Below are 14,986 nucleotides of genomic sequence, written 5' to 3' on the forward strand. Positions count from 1 at the left end.
ACAGGTATGACACCCTGACAAAACGAGTGGTTGACCGTATCAAAGTCCGCAGTCAAATCCAAAAGGACTAAAACAGCAGAATTACCATTGTCCACAGCTAGAAGAAGATCATCAAAAACTCTTAAAGAGCAGTTTCCGTAATGTGTCAGGACTTAAAACCAGACTGAAAAGTTGATTGAAAACAACTCTCTCCAAGACTTTCGAAAGAAAGGGGAGTTTAGATATAGGTCTAAAATTAGACAATCCAAATTAATGAATACAAATTTTTCTTTTTTAGAAGCGGATGCACAATGGCATGTTTAAAAACAGCTGGTACACACCCTGAGCTGAGAGATGTATTAACCAAAGACACAACGCTTGGCTGATGAGGAGGATCAGGAGCAACAAAGGACCAAGGTGGGGCTGGAGGGATGGAGGAGCCTGAAGGAGCCGGAGGGATGGGGCGAAGCAGGAGGACCAAGGTGGAGTTGGAGGAACGAGGAAGCCCAGTGGAGCCAGATTTTTTTTCCCTCCAGCTTAATCCGGTGGTGTCTGGGAGGTCGACCAGGAGGTAGCAAATCACTCCAATTCAGAACAGTGAGTTCAGCGCAGCATCGTTAAACGCCATTAAAATGGCGGGCTGGCTGAACTCAACCGCGTACTTCAACAGAGAAAGGTCTTTGCAGGTGAGGGGGTGAACTTTGCAGCGAGGGGATCCATGGGGCACAATACGGAAACCAAAAACTTGTGGAAAAATGAGAAACGAAAACGGAGGGTAGACATGAAGTTAACTGTTTCGGTCAGGTTTTCTGTCACGTTATGCTGTTTAGGAAGCAGAAGGCACAAATACATGTAAACAGTGTTTAATTCACGGAACACAGAAGTAAATTCACAATAGGCACAGGAACAAACAAGCACATAACTGGTACACCCGACAGAGACAAAATGCAAGGACAGGAACTTCAATGCACAGGGTAATTGGGAAACAGGTGCATGGGATTATAATCAAACTAAACAAGAACAGGAACTAGACCATATAAGGATACACAGGAACAAAAACGGGTGGAAATATAAAAAACAGGTCCAATACCCTGTTTTGAGATGTTTCCAACTCTGACTTTACCCAAATTCTGTAGAATAGCCCATATACATATTTTAACTTTAAATACACATAAGACATTTCCAGTTACATTGGAATTACAGAATATTAACCAGTGATGAGCTTCATAAAATAGGGTATGAACTCACTAGTACAGAGATGAATTGATGTGATTAACACTACAACATGTTTTATGTCATTTGTAACATTATGGATCTAATTTTAGGGAAAAAGTAATTCAATTATTGTAAATAATAAGGCACAAGTGTATTTGTACTTGATTGGTAGGAGCTTGCCTTTAGCTTTCTCTTCAGTTAGCACTGACTTGATTTATTGACTCTGCACAATGCTTAGAGTAGTTTAAAAAGCTTCTTGTTAAAAGGTTAAAAGTTAAAAGGTGGGAGGATCTTTAAAGTTTTTGAACCTGCACTAACAATGATGTACCACATAAATAACCAAGTTTCCATCCAGTTTTTTGCGATGTTTTGTTTTCGACAAGTATCGTAAAAACACTTTGCGAAATTTGTTGTGTGCGTGATGACGTTATACCTAATGAACCAAATTGTCGTGTAAGTTATGGTGTATTGCAAAAAAATAAAAAATGCCCCTGAGCTGTTTCCATTCATAATTTCACCTTTTGTGCAAATTACATTCTTTATCCATTTGAAACTAAACTTTATTATACGGGCTATTATTTAATTGTATAGGCCTCCCCTTTAAAAAAATTCCTGTAGAATTTACAGTAACTTACTGGCAGCAGTTTGCCAGTAACTTACTGTAAATTAAACATACATCAAAAATACTGTATTAATATTAACAGTACCATTCATCTTACTGTAAATGTATTTTTTTACTGTAAAACACTAATTTTACTGTCTTTTCTCCAGTAATGTATTTCATTACAATTATTATTTTTTTTTACTTGTAATTCATTGCCCATTTGTCTATTTACTGTCATTAAATTACTGTATTGCCTCAGTAATTAAAGGGGTCATCCGATTTTCACTTTTTCATGCTGTTTGAACATTAATGTGTGTTGGCAGTGTATGTACAAATCTACCCTATAATGATAAAATCCATGCAGCGGTTTTTAATTAATCTGTAAAAATAATACCCAGCAAACGTTGTGAACGTCGGTTTAGGTCCGCAGCACGTCCGCTTTGTAACGTTCGCTGGTGGACGTTCGGAGGACGTCTGTATTTGGTCCGCTTTATAACATTCGCTCTCAAATGTTCTGATGACGTCCGCATTTGGTCCTCTTTTTGTCGTTCGCTGGCGGACATTTGAAGGACCTTCTTCCGAACCAGTTTGCGAACATCCCTGATTCGTCCCTTATCTTCCATTTCCATAAGAACACTTGGAAAAATCCAGTCGCCCATGCTTGGACTTTATCATCAGAACTGACACTTTGCAACTCAGAGTTAATTAAATTAAAGACAAATAAATGAAAAATAAACCCATATTGAATTTTAAAGGGTATTATTCCATAAAATAAAATCCCTTTTTTAACTGTGATAATGGAATGCAAAATGCAAAGATTGACATTATTATTATTATGATGATTATCATTATTATTATTATTATTATACTATAGTATAAACAATAGATTTGAATTCATTGTAAAATGATGTTAATATTTAATAACATTCAAGATGTGATCAAATCACGAGTCTGTTTTCAGCATTTAAACATCAAAAACAAGACACACTTCACTAATGTAATTGAACATCGGCTACAATTTGGCCCTATGTATTCCACATACATAAATAAAATAAGGTTGAATCCCTGAAGAGTGATGAATGCAGCCAAGGAAAACATGACGAATAGAAAAGAAAGTGGAAAACACAGGTAAGACAAATAAATTAATTCTTACTTTTTAATATTTACATATCAAACTGTTGGTAAGCTGACAAGAAAAGTTATTTAGGAAAATTATTTTTTTAGTTGTTGCATTTAAGACTGTTATACGTGCAGCGCAAAAATAAAAGTGTAATATAGCCAATCAAATGAGCTCGTGATCGAGTGACATCACTTTAGGGTATGAGCATGTATCCATGGCAACGCTGAGCCGCTGAGTGACAGTTAACGGTCTTACCGGTGATTTCCTCAAACACGGCCTGAGATTTCGCTTTTGTCCGGTCGAAAGTATTTATACTTTTATATTTGTAGATATTAGCTACCGTAACCACTGCGTATCTCGTAATACATGCATTTTATATGAAAAAAAGTTTATCTTTTAAAACATTTGCTGAGGCTGTCCGTCGTGTACAGCTGCTGGCCATTAGCCAAAACATTTTGGAAACTAACGTTAGCACGTAAAGTTGAAACGATTAAAGGTATATAATACTGACAGATATTTAACTTAAATATTGAATTTCCATATGGTGAAAACACACACTGAGACTCAAATGAAAAAAAAAGCCCATTTGGTACGGATATCTTTGTATGTGGGCTAAATTTCAGACCGCATGGTCTAAATCCAAATTGTCAGCAGTATTTGCAAATCTTTTTCAATAGATAAATGATGGTAGACATATAAAATCATACTACTACTGAATGAGTTCATTTTGTTGTTTTAGGTTAGAGGACAAAGGGAAGAATTGTCATCCTAGCAAACGGACGTTGCAAACGTCCTATTAGGTCCGCATTTGGTCAGCTTTGTAACATTCGATGTCGGTACAAACAAACATAAAAAAAAAAAATAAAAAAAAACTAGTAAAAAAAAATCATCAAAAGATATTGGGTCTCTCCAGTGAGTCTGAGTCTGCAGTACCAAAATTCTACTGAGATACATCACAGCATGCAATCTGGCAAAAATGACAATTATTTTGATCTGTTCATTGGTTAATTTACTTATTACATTGGGAAATTCTACACAGGTCGCATTTGCGCAGATAAAGTGTAGTCAGTTGATTCAGTTTTATAGAATATTATGTCATTATGTGAAAATGAAGTCAAGGTTTAAAACCATTGCTGATTTTTGTTCATTTATATTTTTTTAGGTTTCGAACCTAACATCTGGAACACAAGACAGACGACAGACAGACACACACACAAACCAAAAGAAGAAAAATATTTTAACAAATAAAAAAGTATTGTTAACGTACTATTGCTTGTGTGTTTATTCCTTGGGTAGTTCAATTTTGTCTGATCTAATGACAGGTTTACATATGTTAAAATGACCTGTAGCGAACGATCGCAATAGGTCCCCACAATGTTTTCATGAACGTCCCGCGAACATCCGTGGTACGTCTTGGGAACGTCCCTGTTTCGTCCCCGGTACGTCCCGCGAACGAACTTGCGACGTCTTCATGACGTCCAAAAAACCCTACACGATGACGTCCAGGGGACGTTCACAGATGCCATTCAGGGGACGTTGTGGCGACCTTTTTTTGTTAGCTGGGTATCCCCATTTTCAAATCAGTCATTCTCAGATGCCTGTCATTGTGGCGTCACACAGACAGAGGCCACTCCCACAATAGTTGATTGACATTAGCGATTTACCTTGAATCAGCTGTCATAGTCCGCCCTCTTTGTTTCGATGCTGGAGCAGGGATGTAAGTTACACAAGAATATCTCTGATTGAGCGATTGAGGTGTTGTGTTGCTGGATGTGATAATGAACATAGCGGTCGCTATTTACTCCCGACATCTGAGCCGCTGAAGATGCAGTAGATTACGTTTGTTTGTGAAGTGAATGCGTCTTCCGATCTACATATATATGTCTATGTTCACGTGAATCATTCATGATCCAGCTTCACTTACAGCAGAAGTGAGTATAAGGGTTTTTTTTATTAATCTTTGCGATCGCCTTTCCTTATAAGTGGTAGTTAGAAAGTTTAGCGGCTAAACGCGGCTAATGTAAACAATGCCGTCTTTTCCACAAGAGAGGGGCGGGGCGAGCAGAGCTCATTTGCATTTAAATGGAAAAACCCCTTAGAATGAGATGATTTTTGCAGAGCTCATTTTGACAAGGTAAAAAGGGTGTTGTGTTACAAAACCATTGAGAATTTTTAATCAAAGTATATTAGAGACTTTTCATTAAGACCCTAAAGAATCATATCAACTTGTGGAAAATGGGCATCCGATGACCCCTCTAATAAAAATAAGCAATGGCAATGGTGTAATGTTTTTAATTGTTTAACTGTAAATAAAAATAAAATAACCTTTCAATATTCCTGCAGATTCAGAAAATTCTTCTGAATAGAATGTTTGCTCATAGTAGCAACTGTTCAAACCTGTAAAAACATTTATACACAAGTTTCACATTACAGCATTTTAAACCAAGTTATGAACAAATTCAGTCATAAGAACAATATTAAAAACTTCATTCAAAAAAAGTTGAGTTTTGCCATATGAAATCCAGAAACATATGAAGGTTTCTCGATTGAGGGTTCAGGGAAGGGGGTTCAGGCACATGAGGGTTTAGGCCAGAGTTCTTTCTTTGTACCATCTTCCCACTTCTTTTGCTGACTTGGAACTTTGAGGAGCACTTGCTGTTGTCTGGGTTTATCCTCACAATGAACCTTCACATTAAAGAAATAAGTAATTAAATCATTTGATGTATTAAGACAAAATAATTAAAAAGTAATAATTTGCTTACTCTCAAGAATATTCTCCCTCAAATTGAAATTTTTGTCTGTCCATTCAACCAAAGTCTTTAGTGTCAAGTGCATAAAAGTAACTCATGATTTGAGAGGTTTAAGACACCTAATTGGTTCTTAAGCACATTTGAGATTCTGTTTACCATAATTGATGTGCAATGTATTTGTTGACCAATGTTTGTATCTGAATAAAAGTCTAAAATGAATCTTATGGATTACTTCTATGTCTTTACTCACTTTCTGAACTGGAATATTTTGGTTGAGTGGACTAGCAGAGGACTAACAAAAATGGTAAGAGATTAAAAGTAACTTAATTTGTGATGAACAAAAGTCTTTTGTGTTTTGTGTTTGGAACAACATACGGATGAGCAAATGGCAATTTTAACTTTTGGATGAACTTCTTTAACCGTATTAAAAAATGAAAATTTAAATATCTTAAAGGGTACAACATTTTCCTGACATTTTAACAAAGGTTAGCAACTGTTCAAACCTGTAGTAATATTTATACACGAGATTCATTTTACAGCATTTTAAAACAACTAAATGAACAAACTCAGTCATAAGAACAATCTTTAAAACTTGCAAATTCAAAAAAAAAAAAAAAAAAAACTTACCTGAATAGAATGTATTTTCTCTTTGTAGCTTAATAGTTCTGCCAGCTGAAATCCAAGAACTCCTTAATGAAGGAGGACACATGAGGGTTCAGGTCTGAGTTCTTTCTTTTGCTGACTTGGAACTTTGAGGAGCACTTGCTGTTGTCTGGGTTTATCCTTACAATGAACCTTCACATTAAAGAAGTAATTAATTAGATCATTTGATGTGTTGTTAACAAGAAGAAGAAGAAAAAAGATTTTCTCTTTTATTTTTTTTATCTATCCATTCGAACCAAAGTCTTAAGTGTTAGGAGCATAAAAGTGATCCATATGATACTGTCGATTTAGACGTCATGCGTTAGACGCATGAGTGCATCTAATTCACATTTTCTGGATGAAGAGTTGGTGGAACCTGCCATACTGCCTGGCCCCCCACAGGATGTTCTCTCCAGCCTGTCTAATGCTGGTGGTTCAAGCGGTGGGTCTGTACATTCATCTGGTGCGGGCCAATCTTCTACTGATGACATTCTTTCCATTCTGCAGATGGTGTTGGCTTGTTTGGGTCTTGATAACTCTGTTCAACCTGATCAAACTAATGTGTTCTTCAAGCAAAATGTTGATAGTATGTTTACTATGCCTCCAAGCAAAGGACTTTGTGGCCGAATTCGCCAGTGCATTAACTGGCTCCAATGTGCCTAAGCGGAGGTCAAAGACGGCCCACACTCTTGCCTCAATGGCTGAGGCTGACTCAGTTGAAGTAGGTTGGGTGCCTGAAATTGAACAGCCGGTGGCAGCATTGGTGGTATCACCAGATGAAGCGCTTAGAGGCAATGTCCGCTGCCCAAGTGCCCAATGTGGTCGTACTGACACATTGTTAAACTAAAACTTCACATACACACTCTGCGGACATCATAATTTTGTAAATGGGGGCATAATAGGCCACCTTTAAATGTGACCCCGGACCACAAAACCAGTCTTAAGTCGCTGGGGTTTATTTGTAGCAGTAGCCAAAAATACATTATATGGGTCAAAAGTATTGATTTTTCTTTTTATGGTAAAAATTATTAGGAAATTAAGAAAAGATCATGTTCTATAAAGATATTTTGTAAAATTTCTACGGTAAATGTATGAAAACTTAATTTTTTAATAGTCATATACATTGTTAAGAACATTACTTGAAGAACTTTAAAGGCAATTTTCTCAATATTTTGATTTTTTTTGCACCCTCAGATTCCTGATTTTTAAACAGTTGTATCTCGGCCAAATATTGTCCTATCCTAAAAAAAAATGCGGCAAGCTTATTTATTCAGCTTTCATATGATGTATAAATCTCAATTTTTAAAAAATGACCCTTATGACTGGTTTTGTGATCCTGGGTCACAAATGTTAAAAGTCATTTTAACTAGAATACATTGTATGTTTCAACCCTGTCGGTGAAAACATATAGGCAGTTTTGGAAAATTACTTTCATTTTGATATAAAGTGGTTGCATATTGTAAGATTACAAATCAAAAAATGCATATCTTTCTGACACAAAGTAATAAAGCTAATAGTAGTCAGTGGTTATAATTTTCTTAAAGGGTCATGAAACCCCTCTGTTTCAGCACTGTTTAGTTCTCACCACAATTTTAAAAAATGCTACAAAAGTGGGCGTGGTGCGCTGTGGAGCGGAGGGGGAAGAGGGGAGAGAGTCAACTTCAGGTTCAGACAGTTTCATTTCGCACCCATTGAGTTAACAACACAAGTAAATGCACAGCCATTTGCACTTTGCATCAAAAACATATATCAGTGGTTCTCAACCCACGGCCCGTCGCAAATCCAAATGTTACACATTACAAAATAACTTTCAGTTTTACAATTCATTTTTGTTTTTACATAAACTGTAATGTTTTTATGTGAAAAAAAAAATAGTTTTTCATATATTATTTTCAGACACAAGCAGACCTATGTATTCATGTATACATTACATATACGGGAGAAGCACTTCTGTCCACGGAGGGGGAGAAGCACTTCTGTCCACGGAGATAGCAACAGCGTCTGCGCGTAAGTGTTTGCTTAATACACTAGTATAATAGGTACTGTTTAAAATATTAAGTAGGGCTAGAAAGTATTTTTTCGTTCTCTGCCTATTTGTAGTAGTGTTGTTTCATTTTAATTAGCACTTTGATTGCACTTATTGAAATTAGTATTGCTGAAATCCTGCGGGCACTTAAGTGCGAAGCATCTCGCTCTTAGTTTCGATTCGAGGTATTTGCATAGATATAGACTTTGGGCTTCAGTCAGGAGGCGGGTCCAGCTGTTATCACTCCAATTCTATTCGCTTGTGTATATTCATTGTGTGTGAGCTGACGCGGAAGCGTTCAGCCGCCGTGTTCAGCCTCCTCGTGTGAAGACCGACGAGGGTAAAGACCTGCGACATTTTCCTGCGCGACTTTAACCAAGCAACGAAACCGACAACGCACTTAGGTACTCCTCTTACTTTCCCTTCATACACTCCCTGCTTGCACCCTCTTTCCACCTCTATCATGTGTCTTCAATACATTCCGGTTATCACCACACAACGCTCTAACATCACATGCAAACGTCAACGCAATCTCACTAACCTTCGCCCTATCGCCACTTCATCCACTGAAACTTTCTCGTTTACTGTCGGCCTCTGGAATTGCCAGTCAGCTGTTAACAAAGCAGATTTCATTTCTGCTTTTTCCACACATTCGACACTTAGTATCCTGGGCTTGACTGAGACCTGGATTCGTCCAGAAGACTCAGCAACCCCTGCTGCTCTGTCCAATAACTTCTCTTTCTCTCACACCCCTCGTCACACTGGGAGGGGTGGGGGTACTGGAATACTCATTTCTAACAAATGGAAATTCTTTAACCACTCTCAGCTATGCAACTTTAATTCTTTCGAATCTCATGCGATCACAGTAACAGCTCCAATTAAATTCCATGTTGTGGTCATTTACCGCCCTCCTGGTCAACTGGGCACCTTCCTAGATGAGCTAGATGGGCTGCTATCCTCATTCCAAGAGGATGGCAGTCCATTTCTAGTCTTTGGTGATTTTAATATTCATCTGGACAAGCCTTAAGCTGCTGACTTTCACTCACTCTTAACTTCATTTGATTTCAAACGCCTTACTATTACAAGCACTCACAAATCGGGCAATCACCTAGACCTAATTTACACACGCAATTGCGTTGCAGACAACAGTTTGGTTAAACCCCTACACACCTCTGACCATTTCTTCATTACATGCAACTTGCATATTACTGCTAGTACACCTCCGACCCCTCTACCTGTTACTTTCAGACGAAACCTACGCTCCCTTTCACCCTCCCATCTTTCCTCTGTAGTGTCCTCCTCTCTTCCCTCTACAACCCTTTTCTCATCTCTAGAGGTTAATGCAGCTACTAACACCTTATGCTCTACTTTAACTTCTTGCCTAGATGCTATATGTCCTCTCTCTTCCAGGCCAGCACGGGCCACCTCTCCTAACCCCTGGCTATCCGATGTTCTCCGCGAACATCGGTCCAAACTTAGGGCAGCAGAGAGGAAATGGCGCAAATCTAAAAATCCAACTGACTTGAGTATGCATCAGTCTTTGCTTTCATCCTTCTCTGCTCAAGTCCATACTGCCAAATCCTCATACTTCCACACCAAGATCAACAATGCTCCAAACACACGTTACCTCTTCAAAACATTCAATTCGCTCCTCTGCCCTCCCGCACCACCTCCCACCACTTCTATAACAGCCGACGATTTCGCCACATTCTTTACTAACAAAACAACTATTAGCAGCCAGTTCTCGCCTCCACACATACAGGAAACAATACAGACAACATCCACAGCTAACACCCCACTCTTCTCCTTCTGTCCCCTCTCTGAGGCAGAAGTATCCAAACTTCTCCTCTCCAGCCATCCTACAACATGCCCACTAGATCCTATCCCCTCTCACCTCCTCCAAGCAATCTCTCCTACACTCTTACCAGCACTTACACACATCATCAACACATCTCTCCTCACAGGCACTTTCCCCACTGCATTCAAGCTGACTCGGGTAACCCCACTGCTCAAAAAACCTACATTAAACACTTCACTTATAGATAACTATAGACCGATCGCTCTCCTTCCATTCATAGCAAAAACACTTGAACGATGCTAACCAGTCAGGGTTCAGGAGTGGCCACTCAACTGAAACTGCACTACTGTCATTTACTGAAGCCTTGCGGATTGCAAAAGCTGATTCCAGATCATCAGTACCCATTTTGCTGGATCTTTCTGCTGCTTTTGACACAGTGAATCATCAGATCCTCCTGTCCACCCTCTCATCACTGGGTATCACAGGGATTCCACTTCGCTGGTTTGAATCCTATCTCATAGGTAGGTCTTTCAGGGTGGCCTGGGGAGGGGAGGTTTCCAAAGCACATCATCTGGTCACTGGGGTTCCTCAGGGATCAGTTCTTGGACCCCTCCTCTTCTCCATTTACACTACATCACTGAGGCCCATCATACAGGCACATGGCTTCTCTTGCCACTGCTATGCTGATGACACGCAGCTCTGTCTTTCATTTCAACCAGATGATCCAACAGTAGCTGCACGGATCTCAGGCTGCTTGGCAGACATCTCGGAGTGAATGAAACAACATCACCTACAGCTCAACTTGGCAAAGACTGAGCTCGATCTTGCAGGTTTGCCCTACACAACATTAGAAAGATCAGGCCCTTTCTAACAGAGCAGGCCACACAACTTCTTGTCCAGGCCCTGGTCATCTCCAGGCTGGACTACTGCAATGCTCTTCTAGCCGGTCTTCCCTCATGCACAATCAAACCTCTACAAATGATTCAGAATGCAGCAGCACGACTGGTCTTCAACGAGCCCAAAAGGGCCCATGTCACACCTCTCCTTATCACCCTGCACTGGCTTCCAGTTGCAGCTTGCATCAAATTCAAGACACTGATGCTTGCATATAGAACAACCACAGGCTCGGCACCCGCCTACCTCCACTCACTGCTACCAATCTACACTCCCTCCAGAACTCTGAGATCCGCCAGTGAGCGACGCCTCATTGTACCATCACAAAGAGGCACAAAATCACTTTCCAGAACATTCTCTTACACCGTTCCTGGCTGGTGGAATGATCTTCCCACCGCTATCCGGAATGCCAACTCCCTAACAACTTTCATACGACTGCTGAAAACCCATCTCTTTCGACACTACTTGACATAAAAAAAAAAAAAAATTCTACTCTTTTCCCTTTCTAGCTTGTACTTATTTGAACAATGCCTGTTATATGGTAATTTGAGCACTTCGTAGGTCATTTTGCCTCTTTAGGACAAATCGCTTGATGTATTCCCCAGCTGTAAGTCGCTTTGGATAAAAGCGTCTGCTAAATGAATAAATGTAAATGTAAATTTACAAGTGCACGCTTTGGCAAAATTCAGTTCAAATAGTCATCCTCGGCAGCCATTAGTTCGGTAAAATTAAGCATCAGAATGAACAAATTTGTTATTGAGGGAGAAAAACGAAATGTGGAAAATACCTCCTCTACCCCAAATGCTGTCTGTTCCTACACAGCAGCATGTCAGGGGAGGCACGCAGACTGGTATAATAATAATTATTATTAATTACTAATTTGAGTCAGTATACATTAAATTGAAAACAATAACTTAAAATGAAAATAAGCAGTTTTTTAAACCAGTGAATAATTTATTCCGGGGGAATCGTTTAGATATCATAATATTTATAGTATTATAAATCTGGTTAATTTGTATTAGTGACGTAATATGTAAATGATATGGGGCCCGCGAGACTTGCACTTGGACCATAGTGCGGCCCAGTGGGGAAAAAAGGTTGAGAACCACTGATACATATGAAAGCACTGTTGCACCTCTAACTTTTAAAGTTTATTTTGTGCCATTTATAATCCTTTTGATGGGTTGCGTCAAGGAGTTGTAAAAACCGCTATTACACTTACTAATGTTATGAATGCATTGTGTTTGTGCTGAACTCTTCCAAAGCAAACAAAAACACACTTATTCGACTCATGAATGTTTTTCTCAGTTACTATGTGATGTTTTATTAACAAATTTCAGAAGAACCTCGCACAGATTAACACAGCCAATTCACCATCAGCAATCACACTCCCTATCCGAGCACCACAAGAGAGAATCCCTATAAATAGCCAAGCAGTCCTAGCTTCATTATCTCTAGTCTTTTCAGCATCCCTCCACCACCCGGTGTCCTCACCTTCAGCCCATTGGGGGAGCGCTTATTAGGTTCGGGCCAAATGCCGAGCTCGGACCCCTCTCCCCGAGCAGGGGGAGTGCCACAGGCTTGGGGATGACTACCAAATACCATAACTATGCCAAATACGCATAACTTTTACTCAGTTTATTGTCTGTGGGCGCGAACTCGTGAAACGCAATCTGTCAGCCTGGAGCGTCTGTCATAGCAAATTAACACGCTGTCGTGAATAATTACGCAAAGCGTCTTCTCATGAATAATTATGAGACACCAACACTTAAGAACTATATAATACGTTGCCACGTCACAAACTGTCACGTCAGCACAATGTAGATCTTAAACCCAGAAAATGAAAAGCTCAAAATTAACCAGTTTTCTCCAACAATTAAAATTAACGGATGCTAACATTGTCATCTATGATGTGCAACACAAACACCTCTGCTAAAATCTCAGAAAAAGTAGTCTGGGGTTTCATGAACCTTTAAAACTGTTGTGCTGTCAGTATAATGTTCAACTGCAGGATTGAGTGGACCTTTAAAACCTCTTGATGATCTCTTGCTAAACCCTTGCTTTCTTTCACAGAGTGCAGGAACAGAAACCCATTAGGTTTAAGGCTTTGCGGGGAGACCAGGAAAGAGCTTCTCCACTGCCTTGACCAGTCCCCACAAATCATCCATCATCCTACACTGAAGAAAAAAAATCCCTTCTCCTCAGCATTATTACAACAAATAATAATGTTATAATTACAGTAATAAAAAAGTATGTAGTAATAAAAACGTATGGTTATTTTTTTAAATTTCCTGGAAGACCTTGAAAATAGCCATATTTATGATAAGATACTTGAAAAATACTTCAATTTTATATATACTGCTTTTTAAAAATGTGTTTTTCATTTTTTCAATAAAAATCTTTTCACACAAAATTAACAATGAAGCGCATCTATCAATACACCCAACTTTCAGGAGTGCACGAGATCTTGTGATATTAAATGTGGCTCACGATGACGTAAAAAGTGGTCTCGCGATAGTTTAAGGTTGAATTTGTGGTAAAAACCTTTGAACAGTGTGTGTTATCTTACAAGATTTGTAATGTAAATCATTTATAAACCAAATATTAAAATGAAATGGATTTGAATGTTGATTCAGGCTGTAAAGGCCATTGGCACCCTCTGCAGACATTTGTTTATAATACATAATGTACTTAAAATGGTTGTTCATATTATGTGTGTGCATATTACATTATAGATTTTAACAGTGTTCAATAAAACCATACAATTACTTGATTTTGATAAATAATATAATAATCATTAGTTATGGCCCTAGATTAGTTTAGCTTTTTATGATTAAAAGACGAGTATTTTGTCTTTGAAATGGTCTTAAATAGTATTAAATATTTTCTCATTCTAGTTAACCACGTATCTATATTTTGTCTTATCTCGTGAGCCAAGTGTATTGTCACTCCCCTAGTGTTTTTGGGTGTGATATAACTCATAATTTTCCAATTGTATGATATAGCTTTTATTCTTTAAGGCAATCACATATTCAGGAAAAAAAAAAAAAGTTTAAATAAGGAAAAAGGTAACTTTGCCATAGTATCCTTTCAAATGTTGAAGTTGCCACAGTCATTGCACGCTTTGTATGTGCTGCACTTTATTTGTACCATTTTGTTAGTTAATTTATTAGAATTTGAAAGATAAAACAATATTATTTTATAAGAGAGATCTCTGATTTTAGTCCTTAAAAACAAAAAAGTAGTGCTTAAAATCCTTGAAAGTCCTGGAATTCACTTTGCAGCATCTGTATGAATGATAGAGAGACAGATAGATAGATGTGTGTATAGATATAGATGTGTGTGTATAAAGGAGGAGCAGGCCTCCACTAGGAAAAGTCATCAATCATGAGTACCACCTGCTCACCCTCCAGACATGGAACCACCCACAGCTGTAGCCAATGATGGCCTAATGGAGGTCAACATAAAGCTAGGATCTCTGCTTCAGTCTTGGGGTGGTGGCCCCAGGACAAGATGCTAAAACTCTGGTGGATGGCTTAGACCAAACCAACTGAAAAGAAACCAGAGACAACCACTGGAAGAGCAAAGAGGGTGAATCTCATCAAGTGTTGCTTAATGACCTGCTTTCCTTCTGCTCTGGCTCCTTTCTTAAGGTGGCCCTGTGGTGAAACAGAAAAAGGGAACAAAGACGGCAAAGACCGGTAAGATCCTAAGTTCCATTTTTGATATCATTTCAACCCTCCTATTTTCTTGGAATAAAGAATCTCAGTTGTGTTAACTCCGCATCTGCCTCTTTTGTGGTGTGTTTTGTGGCAACTTAAACCTTGGTTCACCCTAGGACATCAAAATCTATATATACACACAATAACATTTATTAGTATGTCAAATAACATTTATTAGTATAGCACTTTAAGAGCTTGTTTTAAATCAATGATGCACACTTCAAAAATTAAACCAA

The sequence above is a fragment of the Labeo rohita genome, unplaced genomic scaffold (genome assembly GCF_022985175.1).
Source record: "Labeo rohita strain BAU-BD-2019 unplaced genomic scaffold, IGBB_LRoh.1.0 scaffold_655, whole genome shotgun sequence".
Lineage (NCBI taxonomy): Eukaryota > Metazoa > Chordata > Actinopteri > Cypriniformes > Cyprinidae > Labeo > Labeo rohita.